This window comes from Macrosteles quadrilineatus, unplaced genomic scaffold, assembly GCF_028750875.1.
Source record: "Macrosteles quadrilineatus isolate MER2022 unplaced genomic scaffold, UCM_ALF_1.0 Scaffold_4__1_contigs__length_99947679, whole genome shotgun sequence".
In the NCBI taxonomy this organism is placed as follows: Eukaryota; Metazoa; Arthropoda; class Insecta; order Hemiptera; family Cicadellidae; genus Macrosteles; species Macrosteles quadrilineatus.
The window spans coordinates 76,386,740-76,402,710 of record NW_026542597.1 but is presented as its reverse complement, the minus strand read 5'-3'; the positions used below and the strand labels follow the sequence as shown (position 1 = coordinate 76,402,710).

Genomic DNA, 15,971 nt, shown 5'->3' with positions numbered 1-15,971 from the left:
AATTTCCGCTAATCACAAATGTATTTTATCAATAAGATTATGCTACGATCCTAAAGGGGTGGGGGGGGGGGTTCTTAGAGAAATTCATGTGAAACAGTTCTGTGCTAGAATCTAGCGTTCTAAGACGTGTAAGGTAAACATAAACAGTGTATACTGGATACATTTCTTCCCAGTTCAATGTTATGAGCTGCCACGTTAAGTTAAATCTTTGACTTTTTTTGGGTCATTGAAGTAAACATCCCAAATAAATGGGTCTGATGTAGCTAACGACTATTCAAATAGGACTTACCTAGTTGAATGCTTGAAGTGCTTGAAACTATTTTTTTCTCATAGATTTGATACTGTGATAGTTTATGTGGCGTAACTGATGTTAAGGTCACAAAACAGAAACTATCACAGTATCAAATCTATGAGAAAAAAAATAGTTTCAAGCACTTCAAGCATTCAACTAGGTAAGTCCTATTTGAATAGTCGTTAGCTACATCAGACCCATTTTGGTTGGGATGTCTACTTCAATATTCCAAAACATAAACATGGCGTGGTTAAAAATATGGAGTATTAGACAAAAGTCAGTAATTGACACCAGTGTTAACGGTTGAGTTAAACTACCTTCATTTTCATTTTGAACTGGTGACAACTTTAATATGGGAATTTAATCTATGATGCAAAGTTTGATTGTACGGTAGCTAACGCAGTTTAGCATAAAACGTCAAGTGCGCGAAAAACCTTTGTGCAAGAGCTTTCATTGGATGTGATTACTACTACATGACCACTTGGCAGAGCTGGCGCAGTTGTGATACATAAATGCATCACAAAAATAGTGTATTCAAACAAGTAAGAATCAAAACATTTTTTTCGATACGAAGCTGTCACGTGTGCATGAAAACACAAAAGTTCTTTCTGAACGGGATGTGACCACAGGTTTGAAAAAGCTTTGTGATACAATTCAGCCGAGATGAAAAAAATGAGAGGTAAAGTAGCTGTTCATCATAATAGACGAATAAAATGTTTATTTCAGAAATAAAAGTTAAAAGTTTAGTTAAAAGATGAAGCTATAAAAGTACATATTGTAAATTGAAACAATGCAAATACATATGACGCAATTACGTATTTAGATTTTGTCAAAAACACCAGCGCGACTTGTCCTCCAAAATACAAGTTTTTGCTCTTATTTTGTAACATCCTGTACAGAACAAAAACTCTCTCCTTTTCTCTCTTGGTGGCTTTATGGTCATCCCAGGTTTGATTTAACACGACTATAAACAAAAACGTAGCAGGCCTTTCAAAATGTACTGACCGAAATTTGAAAGAGGACAATGTAAGATGTATACTTATTTTTTGTGTTTTATGACAGTTTTATGATTATTATTCACATTTTTTACAGTTTCAATCTGATGTGTCTTTGTACCAATTTGTTGTACTAATTCATAACTACAAACAATGAATTTCTACAATCACAGAATAAGGACATTCGTCTGTGCTACTATCATATTCATAAAAAAAACGATAATAGGCCTACAGAAACTTAACTTTTCTAAGTCAAAATCCAAACTTAGACTGTAAAATATTCTAAAATATTTTGCATAATAGCACCGCATTATTGTATACTCTTTATTCGGTTATAATGGAATTCGTACAAAGAAACGCCATGGATTTGAAAATGCCCTAATTATAGGTAGGTTAAATACGAATAACATTGAGGAAAAACAATAAATGAGTCGTCAAAATAACAGTTATAACGAGTCTAACAAAGATTGTAAATGTTTTGTCAACGTTTCAAAAACAAATTATCTAGCTCTGTGTTTTAATAATTATGAAATAAACTTGTCGTTGAAGAGTACGATTGCAGTAATAAAAAATATGTAGATTTACACTTTAAAATAACCATTATATAACATAATAAGTTTTAGGACTCTATTTTTTATTTTTTTTTTATTTAATCGTCTGCCGCTTCTCCGCTTCTGATAAAAATTAACATTTTATAATATTCAGTCCAAAATGTCCGTCAGTTTTCACTCAAAAGAGACTTACGAATTTTATCACAGCAATTATTATTTTGTATAGAACTTTTACATTATACTGCCTCAAAAAAAGCTGTCATACGGATCGTTTTCCTAAAGATAGCTTTTTGCGGACTAGTCCGTATAATTTTACTGACTCCAATCATATGGTTATGTCAAAGCGTATCTCAAAAACTAATCAGCTAGTCTGATCATAGAAAAATATTGTTCGTAACTCGTCCTAAATGCTTTTTTGTGACTTAATAGAATTTCTGGACGAGGCTTCATCGTCCCAAAAAAGCCTACTTTAGAGACTAGTAACGAAAACTACTATTTCGTATCTATATAAATTAAATGCCTTGTACATACTTTAAATTTTAGTTAATTTAGTAAGTAATAAATAATACTAAATCCAATATGATTTCTGTATATTACATAGGTAAACATATTTTTTATCTACTAATCTCCCCAGATAATGAGTGGTCCATTGTACTTACTAGAGGCTGCAAACTACTGTACTCCGCACTCCTCGACAATCGACGCACCACAGACTGGCGAAGGAACGGTCCAAAGCCTACAAGGAGAACGAGTAGGGGGGCGTCACGGGACGGGGGCATGCTACACCATAGAACACCATACCGCACCATAGCATTGATTACAATATGATATACTAGAGGTCACCCGTGGTCGAAAACCCGACAAAAAATATGTATTGTGCAAATTTCCTATTCACACCGCGCTGTAAATAAAACATGCGATTGGAATTTCTTTGATTTGTTCACAGAGCATAGAATAAATATAGAGTCGCCACTCATACACCTACAGCTATATACCAGTAGTGAAGCCGATTTCCAATAATTAGATAATTTGATAGAAATAATTTATTCTATGCTCTGGGGATTTGTTTTGCTTTTCTGTTTATGTTTCATTTTATTTCGTCACCAGCATGGCAACCCGTAAGGCCCATTTTAATCATTTTAAATTCATTTTTTGTGCTTATTTTTGAGCCTATTTTAATTTTAAAGGGATTCTGCACATCTACAGGCAAATATCTTTCTCGGTATGCGTATATTTTCCCTGCAACGCACACGAGCTGAGAAAAAAGGTTTTCAAGAAACATGCATACCTATAACAGGAAAAAAAATCTACACAAAAAGGAATTTCCTACAAACTGAAAATAAATAGTTTAGCTTTCCTATATTCAATGAACAAATACGGGTACAAGCAATTTCATACCATAGAATGCTGCCCTATAGAACACCATACCGCACACCATAGACTGGTAAACCATTACACAATATGGTATCAATCTTGATTCTGAACAGTGTTTACGTGTTGCACTAATGTAGATACAATCGTGCTTGATTGAAGTTTAACATATTTACAATGATAAATAAGTTAAATTCACCCATTATGATCAGGTTTATTTATTATTAACACTAATGAGTAAATTAAATTTTGTTTGTTTAAACTAATGTGCTATATAGCAATAAGGCGTTTAACTGAGTATTAGTCCAAGCTTCGGTTTCTTATTTTACCTTTAACCAAGGGTAGGTACTTTCTTTGTCTGATGTAGGTGAAATTTTGCTATTCAAGGCAGGGACAAGCAATTGTTTAAAAATACATGTTCTATTTACTCACTATCATTGTATTACTAGTCAAATAACCTATAAATTTAGACAAGTCGTAAGCACTATCAAACGTTATCAGATATTAATCCTTAAAATTGTCTACCGTCAATCCAAAAGGATATTATAAGAGCTACATATATACTTTTGTTTTAAAATAACTCCTTTACTTCTTTGTGATTGCTCGATTTAGAGAAACATGTACACTAGTATATACTATTGCTATATAGCTATATATACTATTGCTGCATTTCCAGCGTACATAAACCATAATGGCCACTGCCACATAGACAGTTTACAGTCAATGGATTTATGGTTGTTTATTCTGTAGTAAAGTAATGTTAATACAAAATTTAATAGAACTCATTATCATACTTTAAATCTACCCAGTCGCTCGAAATAAATATGTTTCGGAATGACTCACCATTACGGAAACCTTTCAACCACATGAAAAAGGATGACGCAATGACCAAAGACCAAAAACAATCATGGCTTACAATGTTTTGGTGTAATTTACCCAAGTTTTATTCCATCGCTGATTCCATTGTTGGCCTTGTCCCAGGCTCCAAGACTGAGTCAGAATGAATCGCTAATGAGCAGGGAAATTCCCCGCTACCGTGGCAAATAATTGTTTCACTGACTTAAGATTAGTAATTAAAAAATTTTAATGTGAATTTCTTGCTAAGAATATGGTGTCCAAAGGATGTCAGATTGCAAATTCCCTTTCGTAATACTGTAGCGAAAACGGCGGTGATACATGCTGGCGTGCTTTACTCAAGGGCACACAATACGGACATTGGCTGTACATCTTTACAATTCTTGGATTCTCCCACTGGTTTAGTGGTTTGGCCGTAGAAAATAACCAATTAACCAAATTGTTATGACATCGTTATTTAAATGTGTTTTGTGATTAGTTTTGTATTGTACATTTCACTGTAACAAACGTTCCTTTATCAACATGTATACTATGAATTTATTACTACGTTGATTAATAGGTGTTGCATGTAATTAACAAAAACACCATGTGCCTATATAATACATAACACAACAAGAATGAAGCTATATTTAAAGGGCTAACTTATAAGGTTGAACAATGTACGAAATCTAGATTTTTTGAATTATTTAGTGTAAAGAATATGGCACAGTACGACAAAAAATATAGTTCTTAACCAAGGTTACAAGCTAATTTTCGATCCTGGCTTTTCCGAATGTGACGTCGTCTTGGTCGTTAAACTCGTTTCGAAAAGAGTCACTTTGGGCCCAAACACCCCAAACGAAATATACTATTCGCAATAATGGTTGGTGTTGTTTCGTGTAGGCTACTTTATGGGAAAAAGAATCAGCTGGAGTCTAGTACATCAGCTGTGAATTTTTCTTACTTTAACTTCTTCCACTAAAATCAATATTATTATTATAATTAATTATCATTACATACTAGTGTACCTGTTGCTCTAATTCGAGCAATTGCGAAGCATTACAGGCGACTCAAAGATTATGGAAATACTCACGATCTACACAACAGTTAGATATAATCAAAATCCTTTGTAAATATCTTATCTTTTTTCAAAAAGCTTAGCCTATCTTGTTTTTTTTAGTGTTTTCTACAAATTTTTCCCTCTCATAGCCGCATTAGGTTGTCTATGACAACGATTATAAATGCAAAAAAAATATTTCTATTTCTTCTACTTGGTTGTGTTCTAACTTATGACTTTTTCTATGTTTCCATTGTTTGCAAATCGATTATTTCAATGATTGCTCAAGAAATGTAGAACAGTGTTAATTCAGTTTTATTTTTAGCCCATATCAAATTGTCCAGGATTTCTCGCTCTTTTCCATTGTAATAATTACACCAACCCAAGTTTCGTCTACAGATGCAATATGCCAACGAATATCACCTAAGTACAATCTCCAAGAAGTAGTAAATACCCCCGCCGCAGCAAACCTGCAGACTAAGCGAATTTCCATTTGACTGATTGGATTTACACTGAAATGTCTACTTAAAAATATAACATTTATTCCCGATTTAAATAGAATTAGTTTAACAAGTACTTAGGTTTGCTGCATCAGGGAGGGTAAAATTTTTTTTTTTTAAATGTTAATAGTTAGTAAGAAATAAAAACATTTTCCAAATTTGATCAAAACATGTTCATAAACAAGCAAACTACAACAGTTTACTTATTCTCCATAAGAATAACATGGGAATTTTAAATTTACAATTTTTTGGAATTTTCTCCGTAACCGTTAGGCGCATAATAACGCTTCAATATACTAAATTATTTGTTTTTTTAAGCTCTACAAAATGGTTTGGAAATAAATTGCAATATTTTAAGTTTTTTGGGTCAAAAATGGGAAAAACCTATTTTTACCCCATAAAACCCCCCGTAAACACCCGTTCCCATGGTCCGATCATGCTGGATCGCGAACTCGTTCGAATAAACGTAGGTTTACACGTTTGTACCAAATTTCATCAAAATCGGATCATTTTTGCTCGAGTTATCGTGCTGACGGACACATATATATATATATATAAATATATAAATGTATAAATATATAAATATATATATATATATATATGAATTTGAACGGATGGTGTTTTTGGCCTCTAGGGACCTCAAAACGAAAAAAAAAATCGGTCCCGCGTCCAGGTCTTACCATGAGTACTACGGTAATAGCTTATTCCCTATATGGGAAATTCGCTAAAATGACAGAAACCAACCCATACAATAGATATAAGTTAACTCCAAATGAAATAATTTTAAGAGTGATGTACTGTGATATTAGGATTTTCCACTGATTTGGTAATAGAATAGAACATTATATTGCAAAACATGACACGATGCAGAAGAAAATCCAATTTAAAATCAGAAAAACCCATTGCAAATACTGTACTTCATTTTGACAAATTCAACAAATCACAATTTAAATATTAACAGCTGTTTCATTAAAAAGTAGTGTATAATTATGCATATGGTCGTAATGTAAACAAATCTGAAGAGGCAACTTTAAAGGCTTCTGGGGCAGAGCCCCAAGGGAATTTACCTCATTCGTCTTTTGATGGCTCATCTACAGACCAACCTACCACCTTACCTTCTACCTTAGACCTTTCTTCCTTTCTGACCTTTCTTTAGAGACCCCTTCCAAGTTTCTACGCCCAGCCGTTCTCTCAAATTAGCTTTGACAAAAACCCCGTTTTCCTCCATAAGAATAACATGGGATGGGAATTTAAAGGCCACTGGGGCAGAGCCCCAAGGGAATTCACCATGTTTCTCTTTTGATGGCTCATCTACAGACCAAGACCTTTCTTTAGACACCTCTACCGAGTTTCTACACCCAGCCATTCTCTCAAAATAGCTATGACAAAGAAAAACTGTTTCAAATTAATATAGACTAGTGGAACCCCGTCGAAATCGACGGTTAATCTTGAGGTTTTATGTAAATTCAGCTAACTGCGATGGATAGAGTGAAGTCATTAAAATCTTAGTTAAATGAAGGGAGGATAAGCAATAATAGGTATGACGATTGTGTTCCCTAAAAAACGTGATTGATGAATTCGTTTAACACAATATTTCCTACCTTTTTATCGGCTATAGGTTGCCCTAAGGGTTTTTTAGGAGTCTTATAATTGTTTGTTCATGAGTTTGTTTCATACCAAAGCCACTTTCACTATAAGAGTTCATATACTTAGTCTATCATGTTACGGAAAGAGACAATTTTATTACTAACCACTAATTCCATCTACTTTCTAGGAAAATCATTCAGATTGTATCCTGATTTATAAGTAATCTTCATCTTTGGTCATAAAAATACAGAATTCTATCAGCATATTAAATCAGTTTTTTTGTTTGATAAAAATATATGATTCTCCAGAAAGCAGTAACATTCTTACTTCAATCTCAGCAATTTTAATTCCTTCTCTTGCCACATCGACCCATGTATTTAATCATCCTGTTCTTACTTGATAATTCATTAACTTGTGGGGTAGTTTTGCCTTGGCCATATAGATCACATTAAGGTGTGCATGTATTTCGTGGATTGGAATTAACCATAATTGTAGGAAATTTTATCACAAATCCTGAACATTTGCGGAACCAAATCCATAACCTGGTCCAGCCTTGGTAACAAATTATGCAAATGCGATGAGATGTGATGACACTGTTGTGTTTCCGAATGGTTTGTACGTAGTGAGGTTTATTAGATGCGTTGTTCGACCTAGCTACATGTGTACATAGTGAAAACTGTGTACACATTTTTTTTTAAATACCTCTACTTTACCAAAACCATAGACTCCGTAGTTAGTCTATTCCAAAACTTGAAAACAGCTCTCATCCTCAACGTACTCATCTATGACACAATTTTCAACCCGATTATCAAAAACGTTTATTCCAATAAATGAATCTCAGGTGTTCTTTCTTGAATTTAAAAATAAATGGTGATTGAAAGTAGGAAAAAAGGCAAGTGCCAACCTTACAATATATATAAGCTAACCCAATAAGGAATAGTTATATGTTCCTTTGAAATTGATATGTCACACTTATTTCATAATTTAAAATTTTCTAAGAGCAATAAAGCATAAATTTTGAACAAAACGTTTAGCCTAAAACGTATCATAAATTCACCATTTTGTTGAAACTATAAAAAACTTACCATGCAGTGGAGAATCCATTTAAAATCATAAATAATAATGTAACATTTAATTTTGACAATTTCAGTAGTAGACCTATGAAAACAATTTTAATATTAACAGCTGGTTCATTAAAAGTAGTGTAAAATAATCCATATGGTCGAAATGTAAACAAAATTGCAGAGTGAACTTTAAAGGCCTCTGGGGCAGAGCCCCAAGGGAATTTACCTCATTCCTCTTTTGATGGCTCATCTATAGACCAAGACCTTTCTTTAGAGACCCCTACCAAGTTTATACGCCCAGCCGTTCTCTCAAATTAGCTGGGACAAAAACCCAGTTTTTCCTCCATAAGAATAACATGGGATGGGAATTCAAAGGCCACTGGGGCAGAGCCCCAAGGGAATTTACCACGTTTCTCCTTTGATGGCTCATCTACAGACCAAGACCTTTCTTTAGACACCTCTACCGAGTTTCTACGCCCAGCCGTTCTCTCAATTTAGCTATGACAAAGAAAAACAGTTTCAAATTAATATATAGATTTGTTTCATGCATTAAAACTGCTAGGTTAGTTAATTGTGGAATTAGCAATTAATTGTGGAATTGTGTTAATTGTGGTTATAGTTTTCACTGATATAACCGAAGAATCCACGAACCCCTTGTTGGCTACACATACTGCTGTCCCTACAGAACAACTGAACCGAACCTTCGATTGTGTGACAAAAACTTGAGTAGATCTAGGTCAACGCCTGTCTTTACGACATTTCTCATTTTTTGTGAGATTCTTAAATGCTGACTTTATACCAACAATTCTAATTGAATAAGAAAGGTTATATTCTAAATATAGCATTCTGTTTTGTACAACCAAATGTTTCATCAAGTATGTTAATAATGTTATTATTTGTTTTAAGTGAATCTTACACAAACTTCTTGAGCTGATTTCAAGCTCCTGGTACTTCGCAGTTCGAAATTGGTCACAGTTTTCCTTAATAATTCGGGTTTTTAATATATGTTCCTGTCTAAAGACATGCTGGTCTTGTACAGTACCAAAGCTACACAACACAAGGCATTTTACTCAATCCTACATTCATTGTTAACATATAATTGGGTTAAAAACGACCGATCGCGTTTCTATGTTAATTGATGATTTATGGAAAAAATACAAGTAAAATACATAATTTGTCGTACCGGTACCAACAACAACCTCGAAAGTGATACAAAATTGTGGAAGTAAATTGCAAATTGATATGGAAGATGTTTAAGGATAAAAAGACAAAAACACTACTTGTGGCAGAGCTACGAACGTAATCTATACTGCATATTGGACACGACTTTCGACGACATCACGATATACAAAGACTTGAGAATTAACCATTCCATAGACAACGATAAATCAGACTAACACACATACGAAAGAGACATAACAAAACAAAACATTTTCTGATATAAAAATGCACAACATCTGATGAACAAATATAGCAATTTATTTTTCAGCCGGCAAAGAAGACCTTATTCGTCACGCTCTCTAAGCACTTACTGTCAACCCGGAACACTTAAGCAATCACTTCCGATTGTATTGTTCCACCGGATGTCCCTCGGGGAAGTAGTTGAAGTGCATAGAACATCGAATATCAGCACTCGGACAAAGACCGCTAAAACCAACTCAAGGACCAATGGTACCTGTCTCCTGACCTTCGCCGTTTTCCTGCAGACTCCATTCTTCAGTCCACATTTTTCAAAACCTGTTACACAAAGCTGCTGAGTCCAGTCCCAGTGGGTTAAGTAACGATCACGTGATGTGGTCCGGTTTTGGCCTATTGTCTAAGGTTCAACTTGTTTATGTAACAAACAGCTATGGTATAACATTTGAGATAAACATTCAGCAAAAACAATGGATTTAATTTGAATCTTTGGTGTATTTTGGTGATTTTTGATGCTGAGGCTTCGTTTCAGAGTCAATGACTTTGGTATTTTGGTAGTAATGGCACCTTAGTATAGTGTAATTAGATTCCTATTTGATTGTGAAAGCTTTCAAAAGCGTAAAAAATACCAAGTTTAATATTGTTTACGTTTGATGGGGTTTTCCATCTTAACTCTTATTTTTATTTTTGTTCTCCTAGACGCTAGACACGAGTCTGGGATTGTTTTCACATTACTTCAGGCTAGACCTAGGGGTTGCGGCATTATCACTTAGATAAAATCCATTGCTGATTTGGTGGGATTTGAACCCAGGGCCTTAGGGACCGAAGTCAACGGTCCCTAAGGATGTAGTGACTCTTTGGTTAAAACAATTGAGGACAAGCCATTCATCGTTATATTTTGATGGATCTTAAATTAGGTTAAATTAAATTAAATTTATTTTACTTTTACAGTGGACCCAAGGTTTAAACAGGATATTCACAAGACATTGCAACTTTGGTTTCCCCATTACAAAGTAAAGTCCACAATTTTCAACTCGTGTGGGTCTAAACTACTATCTGGCAACCACATTGTTGGAAATTAAGTTCTTTCCGGCAGATCCTCGACCTTCGTATTCCGGAAATAACTATCAGATCATTCGTAGAAACGAGACAATTTGGACCAGCGAAAGTGATTTGGAAATGACATCAGAATTGCGTGCCCTTAGTAGGTAACAAATCAATAACAACCTATACATAAACAAATAAATATTTTGAAGTTAAACAACATAGCCTACCATTAAGAAGAAATATTTGAATTTGACTTACTAAGTGTAGTGTTGCTCGTATGATTTTCTCTCTTACCTTTTTACGATGTTTTTTTTATAAAATCTTACCGTCGATGTGTACGAAGGTCCGTAAAATACAGCATTTCACTTTTTGCATCCATGACGTGAATAAAACTTACATTTCACAGAAACAATACAATTCAGTGGAAATTTCAATGGGACTTCCAGTGTTCTTCATGCCAGAATTTCATTTTTTTTAATTGGCCACTATTTTCTAACTTTCAACTTTGAAATGTCTTACAAAACCCCATATTTATATTGGTTATTTTGGCTGAATATTTTATGTGCAATTCAAAAACGTCTTAGTTGCTTATAGCTTTTAAAATATTTGTTGGATATCTGCGTTTTTGAAAAGAACATCAACTTTTACGTGAAACGTATTTGAAATATTACTCATGCATTTACTAGTTTATAGCAATATCTTGACTGCTGGGAGATTCAGTTCCAAAAGTAATAGACCAAGATCAGGTTTAGTAAATCAAGAATATTAAAAATCCTATGTACAAGGCTAATAAATTAATTTTAAACCAATAAAATCCCAAATGCAATGATGTGCAGTTTTATAAGCAGTCAACCTTGAGCAAGTTTTCAAAGTCAAGTTCGCGTGTTCGTATGGCATGTTGGCGGATGACGTAGGTCTGCTGACAAAAGGTGGAAGACCTAGGACACGATGACGCAGGAATATGCTAATGGGAGTTATGTAAGTGATATCTGAGTGATAAAAAGAATCCGTGATATTGTGAGATGAGGGAAATTCCACAATTCCGCAGGTTAGAGGCATCTACAACTGAGATTTAAGAGATAAATATTCCGAGGTAGATGACCTGTTGACATATAGCGTATTTTGGATTGCGTAACTTTAACAAAAATATAGTGCAAATTGATTATAACAATTTGATGTAATAATGAATAACACTACCTAAAAAAATATTAGCTTACTTCAATTTTCTGGAGTAATAAAACAGAATTGTGATGATAATGGTCACAACACACGAAGTACAAAACAAGTCATAATAAAGTATAGGCTTACACTTGTTAGCGATAGATGGTTTTTTATTGTAAAATTGTTCTGGTCCTGCTTAGTGATTTAACTATTCCTAATGGTTTACACTCTATGAGCATAGGAGGAACTAGGCGGTACCCTAGGCAGTAAAAGTTTTACAACACTGTATTTTTCAACTCGATTCGGAACAAACAACACAATACAGTATAAGATTTGTTCCCAAACGATTTGCAAATGTCAATCCAAAAATTATCCTGAAAGGAAAAAAAACTACATTCAAATGAGTTATTCAAAATATGAGGACAACTATAAGAATAATCTTAAAATTGTGGTAACCAACAAAAGTGTGAAATACTAAATTTATTGCTTTCAAACAATTCGCATGTATTTTTAACAGAGAAAGTATTCTAATATGGAGGATGTTCTCCTACGGGACATATTTTTTGTTGTTTAGATGGATTAAATGCTGAAATTAATACTGTTAATACTGTTCAATGAAATGGCGACCATACATAGTAGGTATTTTAAGCCAAGTATGATTGGAAATGAGTGTAGGATGAGTGGCGCGATCTTGTAGTCTTGTTAGTGACTAAGGCCGACATTCCTTAGACACAGCTGTTAATTGGGCTCCGAACCACTGACACCATTAACACATTGCTAAAACATTGGTAATTGGCGGGAATTGAACCCGATGGACTTCGAAATCGAGTCTCGCGATCTAAAAACTAAAACCTCTCACTCCCTGCATTTTAAGTCAACCCAAACTTTTTTGATTTTCTAATAGATAAATAAATTAAAGATACATCAAGTATTTATTTTCGTTACAACCTTCCTGAACCATCAGTTTTCCCCTAATTAATCTAATTTAGGTTAACAATTCGAGTTTCACTACGTCACTCACTAACAAGACTAAATTTGGGAATCATTTCAAGGCAGGCTAATTGTCACTGATATTTAATCACAGCTGGTATAAAATCGCGACAAAAAGTCTCTAATTAATTACCACGGAAGTTCTATGTTTTGCTGAATTAAGGCTCCAAGGGTAAAACAGCATGGAATTTGGCAAAACAATTGATAACTATTTACAGCTTTTAAATGCGATTATGCAGTTACAAATGAAAACAACTGCGATATGGAAAGAGTTCACTGTTAAATTGAACATGTAAAAATTTGGATTGGAAAAATTGCTCATTAAACATTATAAATAATAAAATATAAATATATTGCTCGAAATTATAACACACAAACGGTTTTGTAGTTAGTCTATCACTATTGTTAAGTATTCGTTGAAAATATATCTTGACATTAGTCGGTCCCAAGGCATAATATGACTTGACATTTAAATATTTTTGCCTTTGGTCTGGCTCCAACAACTGTTTTGAATTTTAAGAATATTAACATGTGCTTCTTGATTATTGTTGGTTTTGTTTATGATGTTCTGTGTTCATGTCTTGGAAATATAAAACCGTTGTACCGTTGTACTCAATTAATTTCCTCGTGATTATTTTTTTTCTTTTGTTTTTCTCAAAATATTCGTAAAATCTTTTCTCTCTAATTGTTTGCATGATATAATATAATAAAATAATGATATATCAACAACACTAGTACAACAATAGTAGTAACGTTTGCTAAATAATGATGAAACAAAATACAAGCAGTGAAAATAAAATTCAACAAATGGAAAATTGATAGAATTCCCAACAGAGGACATAGGATTCGAGGAAGTTGACAAATATAAAAGTAATAGAAAATAGATACATTTATTTACTATACCGTTTTTTAAACTCAAAATAATAATTATCACCGTACACTTTCTTACACAACGTTCAAAATAACCTAAAACATATTCTTCAAATTGCCTATCAAGTCTTACCTCAGTCGAATCCACTCCGGAGCGCCCCTTGTCTTCGGTGACTCCCAACACGCTCTCGACAATTTCTAGTTCTTCCGTGGCCATCACTGCGACAACTGACTCGAGACTCAATCTAACGTCAAAAATACTCACCATTAAACAAACACAGACTAATTAAGAGTGACCTTGCCCTCCTTCAAGTTCACCGAGGACCGGTGAAGGCTTAAAGCGTAAAGCCGACAAGCAAACAACGCAATCAGGAGAAAGTTGAGCGATCTATTAAGAGATCGTCTATTCTAGAGCGATTTAGTATTGATCATTTTTAAATTATTTAACTTTAACTAAACATATTTCTCTAGATTGTAAAGCTGATCAGTTTTCACCAATATGATTTCTTGGCTCCTGCTGTAGAACCTAAAATGATTCTACTATTTAAAAAAATACTCAGTGAATCTTTAAAAAAGGAACAAAAAGTGCTAGAGAAATTATAAATGCAAGTATATAAGAAATACTATTTAAAAATCACACCATGCGAATCCTAAAATATAAACCGTATTAGGCTTACTAGTAGTAGTAGATTACCTTATAATAATCTAAAATATGCCTACAGAAAAGTAAATATGAATGCAATTAAATGTAGAAGATCTAAAAACCAAGTTGTATGTGATTTATAATGGTTAATTGGTTGTTTTACGAACGTACCTTCCCTTATACAAAGGGTTCCCATAAGTAAATGCCAAACAATTTAGGATAGGAAATTATAGATATGTTATTTACGAGACGTTAAAAAATTTCTTAATTTCCGTTTTATTTTTATCCGTTAAAAACATATTCCTAAATTTGTGAAACTTCCTTACGGAACACCCTGTTTCAAGACAGTGTCGTTTTTTGGTTTCTGTTACAAATGTCATCTTTTGCGTGTGTTGGATAAAATCATAGACTAGCCAACACAAATGACCAGGCACTTATTAAATATGTTAAAACGTTCGTTACCGTACCTGTAATTTCATATGTCAATAATGAACATTCAGTTAATACATTTGACATAATCTCATAATAGGAGACGTAGCTTATAGCATTGACTATATAACCACATTTTAGTTTATAAGTTTTATTTGACTTAACTTTTGAACCGTAATTGTGACAGCAATTAGGTGTAGTACTATTTGTTTAGAATCATAAGGACGATAACATATTAATTTTGATCAAAACTAGCTTTTCTCCAAAATCAGATTTTTGTTGTTATTTTATGGGTTTTTAAGGGAAAATAATATAAGTTACAATAACTTTTGAACCATATTTTTACGGAAATGGGACTTTTACAATTTTGTTCAGGATTTAAAGGACTACATTATAACATACTATATTTTTAAGAAAATCTTTTGGACCATTTTTGAGAAAATCCGGTTTCCCCGTTACTTTATGGGTTTTTTGGGATCTTCCCCATTAAAATCAAAATTTCAAAAAAATAAAAAAAAAACCCCGGCTTTTTCTAAACTTTTTTTGTTAATGTATGGGATTTTTTGATGGAAAAACAACATAATTTACAATAACTTTTGAACCGTAATTGTTACAGAAATGGGAGTCGTACCATATTTTTCAGAATTTAAAGGGCTACAACATACTACATTTTTATCAAAACCGTTGGGGCTATTTTTCAGAAAATCCGATTTAACCGTTATTTTATGGGGTTTTATGGGAAAATCAACATTAAGAATACAAATTTCAAATAAATGAAAAAATTCCTGGATATACCATGGATTAGAACCTACACACCAAATTTAATTGAAATCGGACCACAGGTGAAGTCCCTAGCTCTGTACACATCCAGACCTACACACACACCCACACACACACACACACAGACATCACTTCGAAAACAACTTTTTTGGGTCCAGGGGGGCCCAAAACGAATATATCCACTCAAAACTCAAACTCAAAAATTTTGACGAAAACGATACTTATATGTTCAATGCTATTAGTATAGGATTTGGGCCAACAACGTCATTTTTTATGTTTATGATCCATACCGATATTTTTCTAGTGTTCGTGATATATACTACGGTAAAGGGTGGTAAAAGGGGATAGCGCTGGGTTCACAACGATATTGTAGGCATACGGTTA

At 33.5% G+C, this 15,971-nt stretch overlaps 1 protein-coding gene across 1 annotated transcript in view; it reads right to left on the bottom strand.

The window, feature by feature from the left end:
- Positions 1-2,560, bottom strand: part of LOC128992406 (fatty acyl-CoA reductase wat-like) — a 29,795-nt gene extending 27,235 nt beyond the window's left edge. The window contains exon 1 of the mRNA XM_054415967.1: positions 2,498-2,560. The gene's annotated coding sequence lies outside the window, so the exon portion shown is untranslated. The remainder of the gene's footprint in view (positions 1-2,497) is intronic.
- Between the last annotated feature and the right edge of the window lie 13,411 nt (positions 2,561-15,971).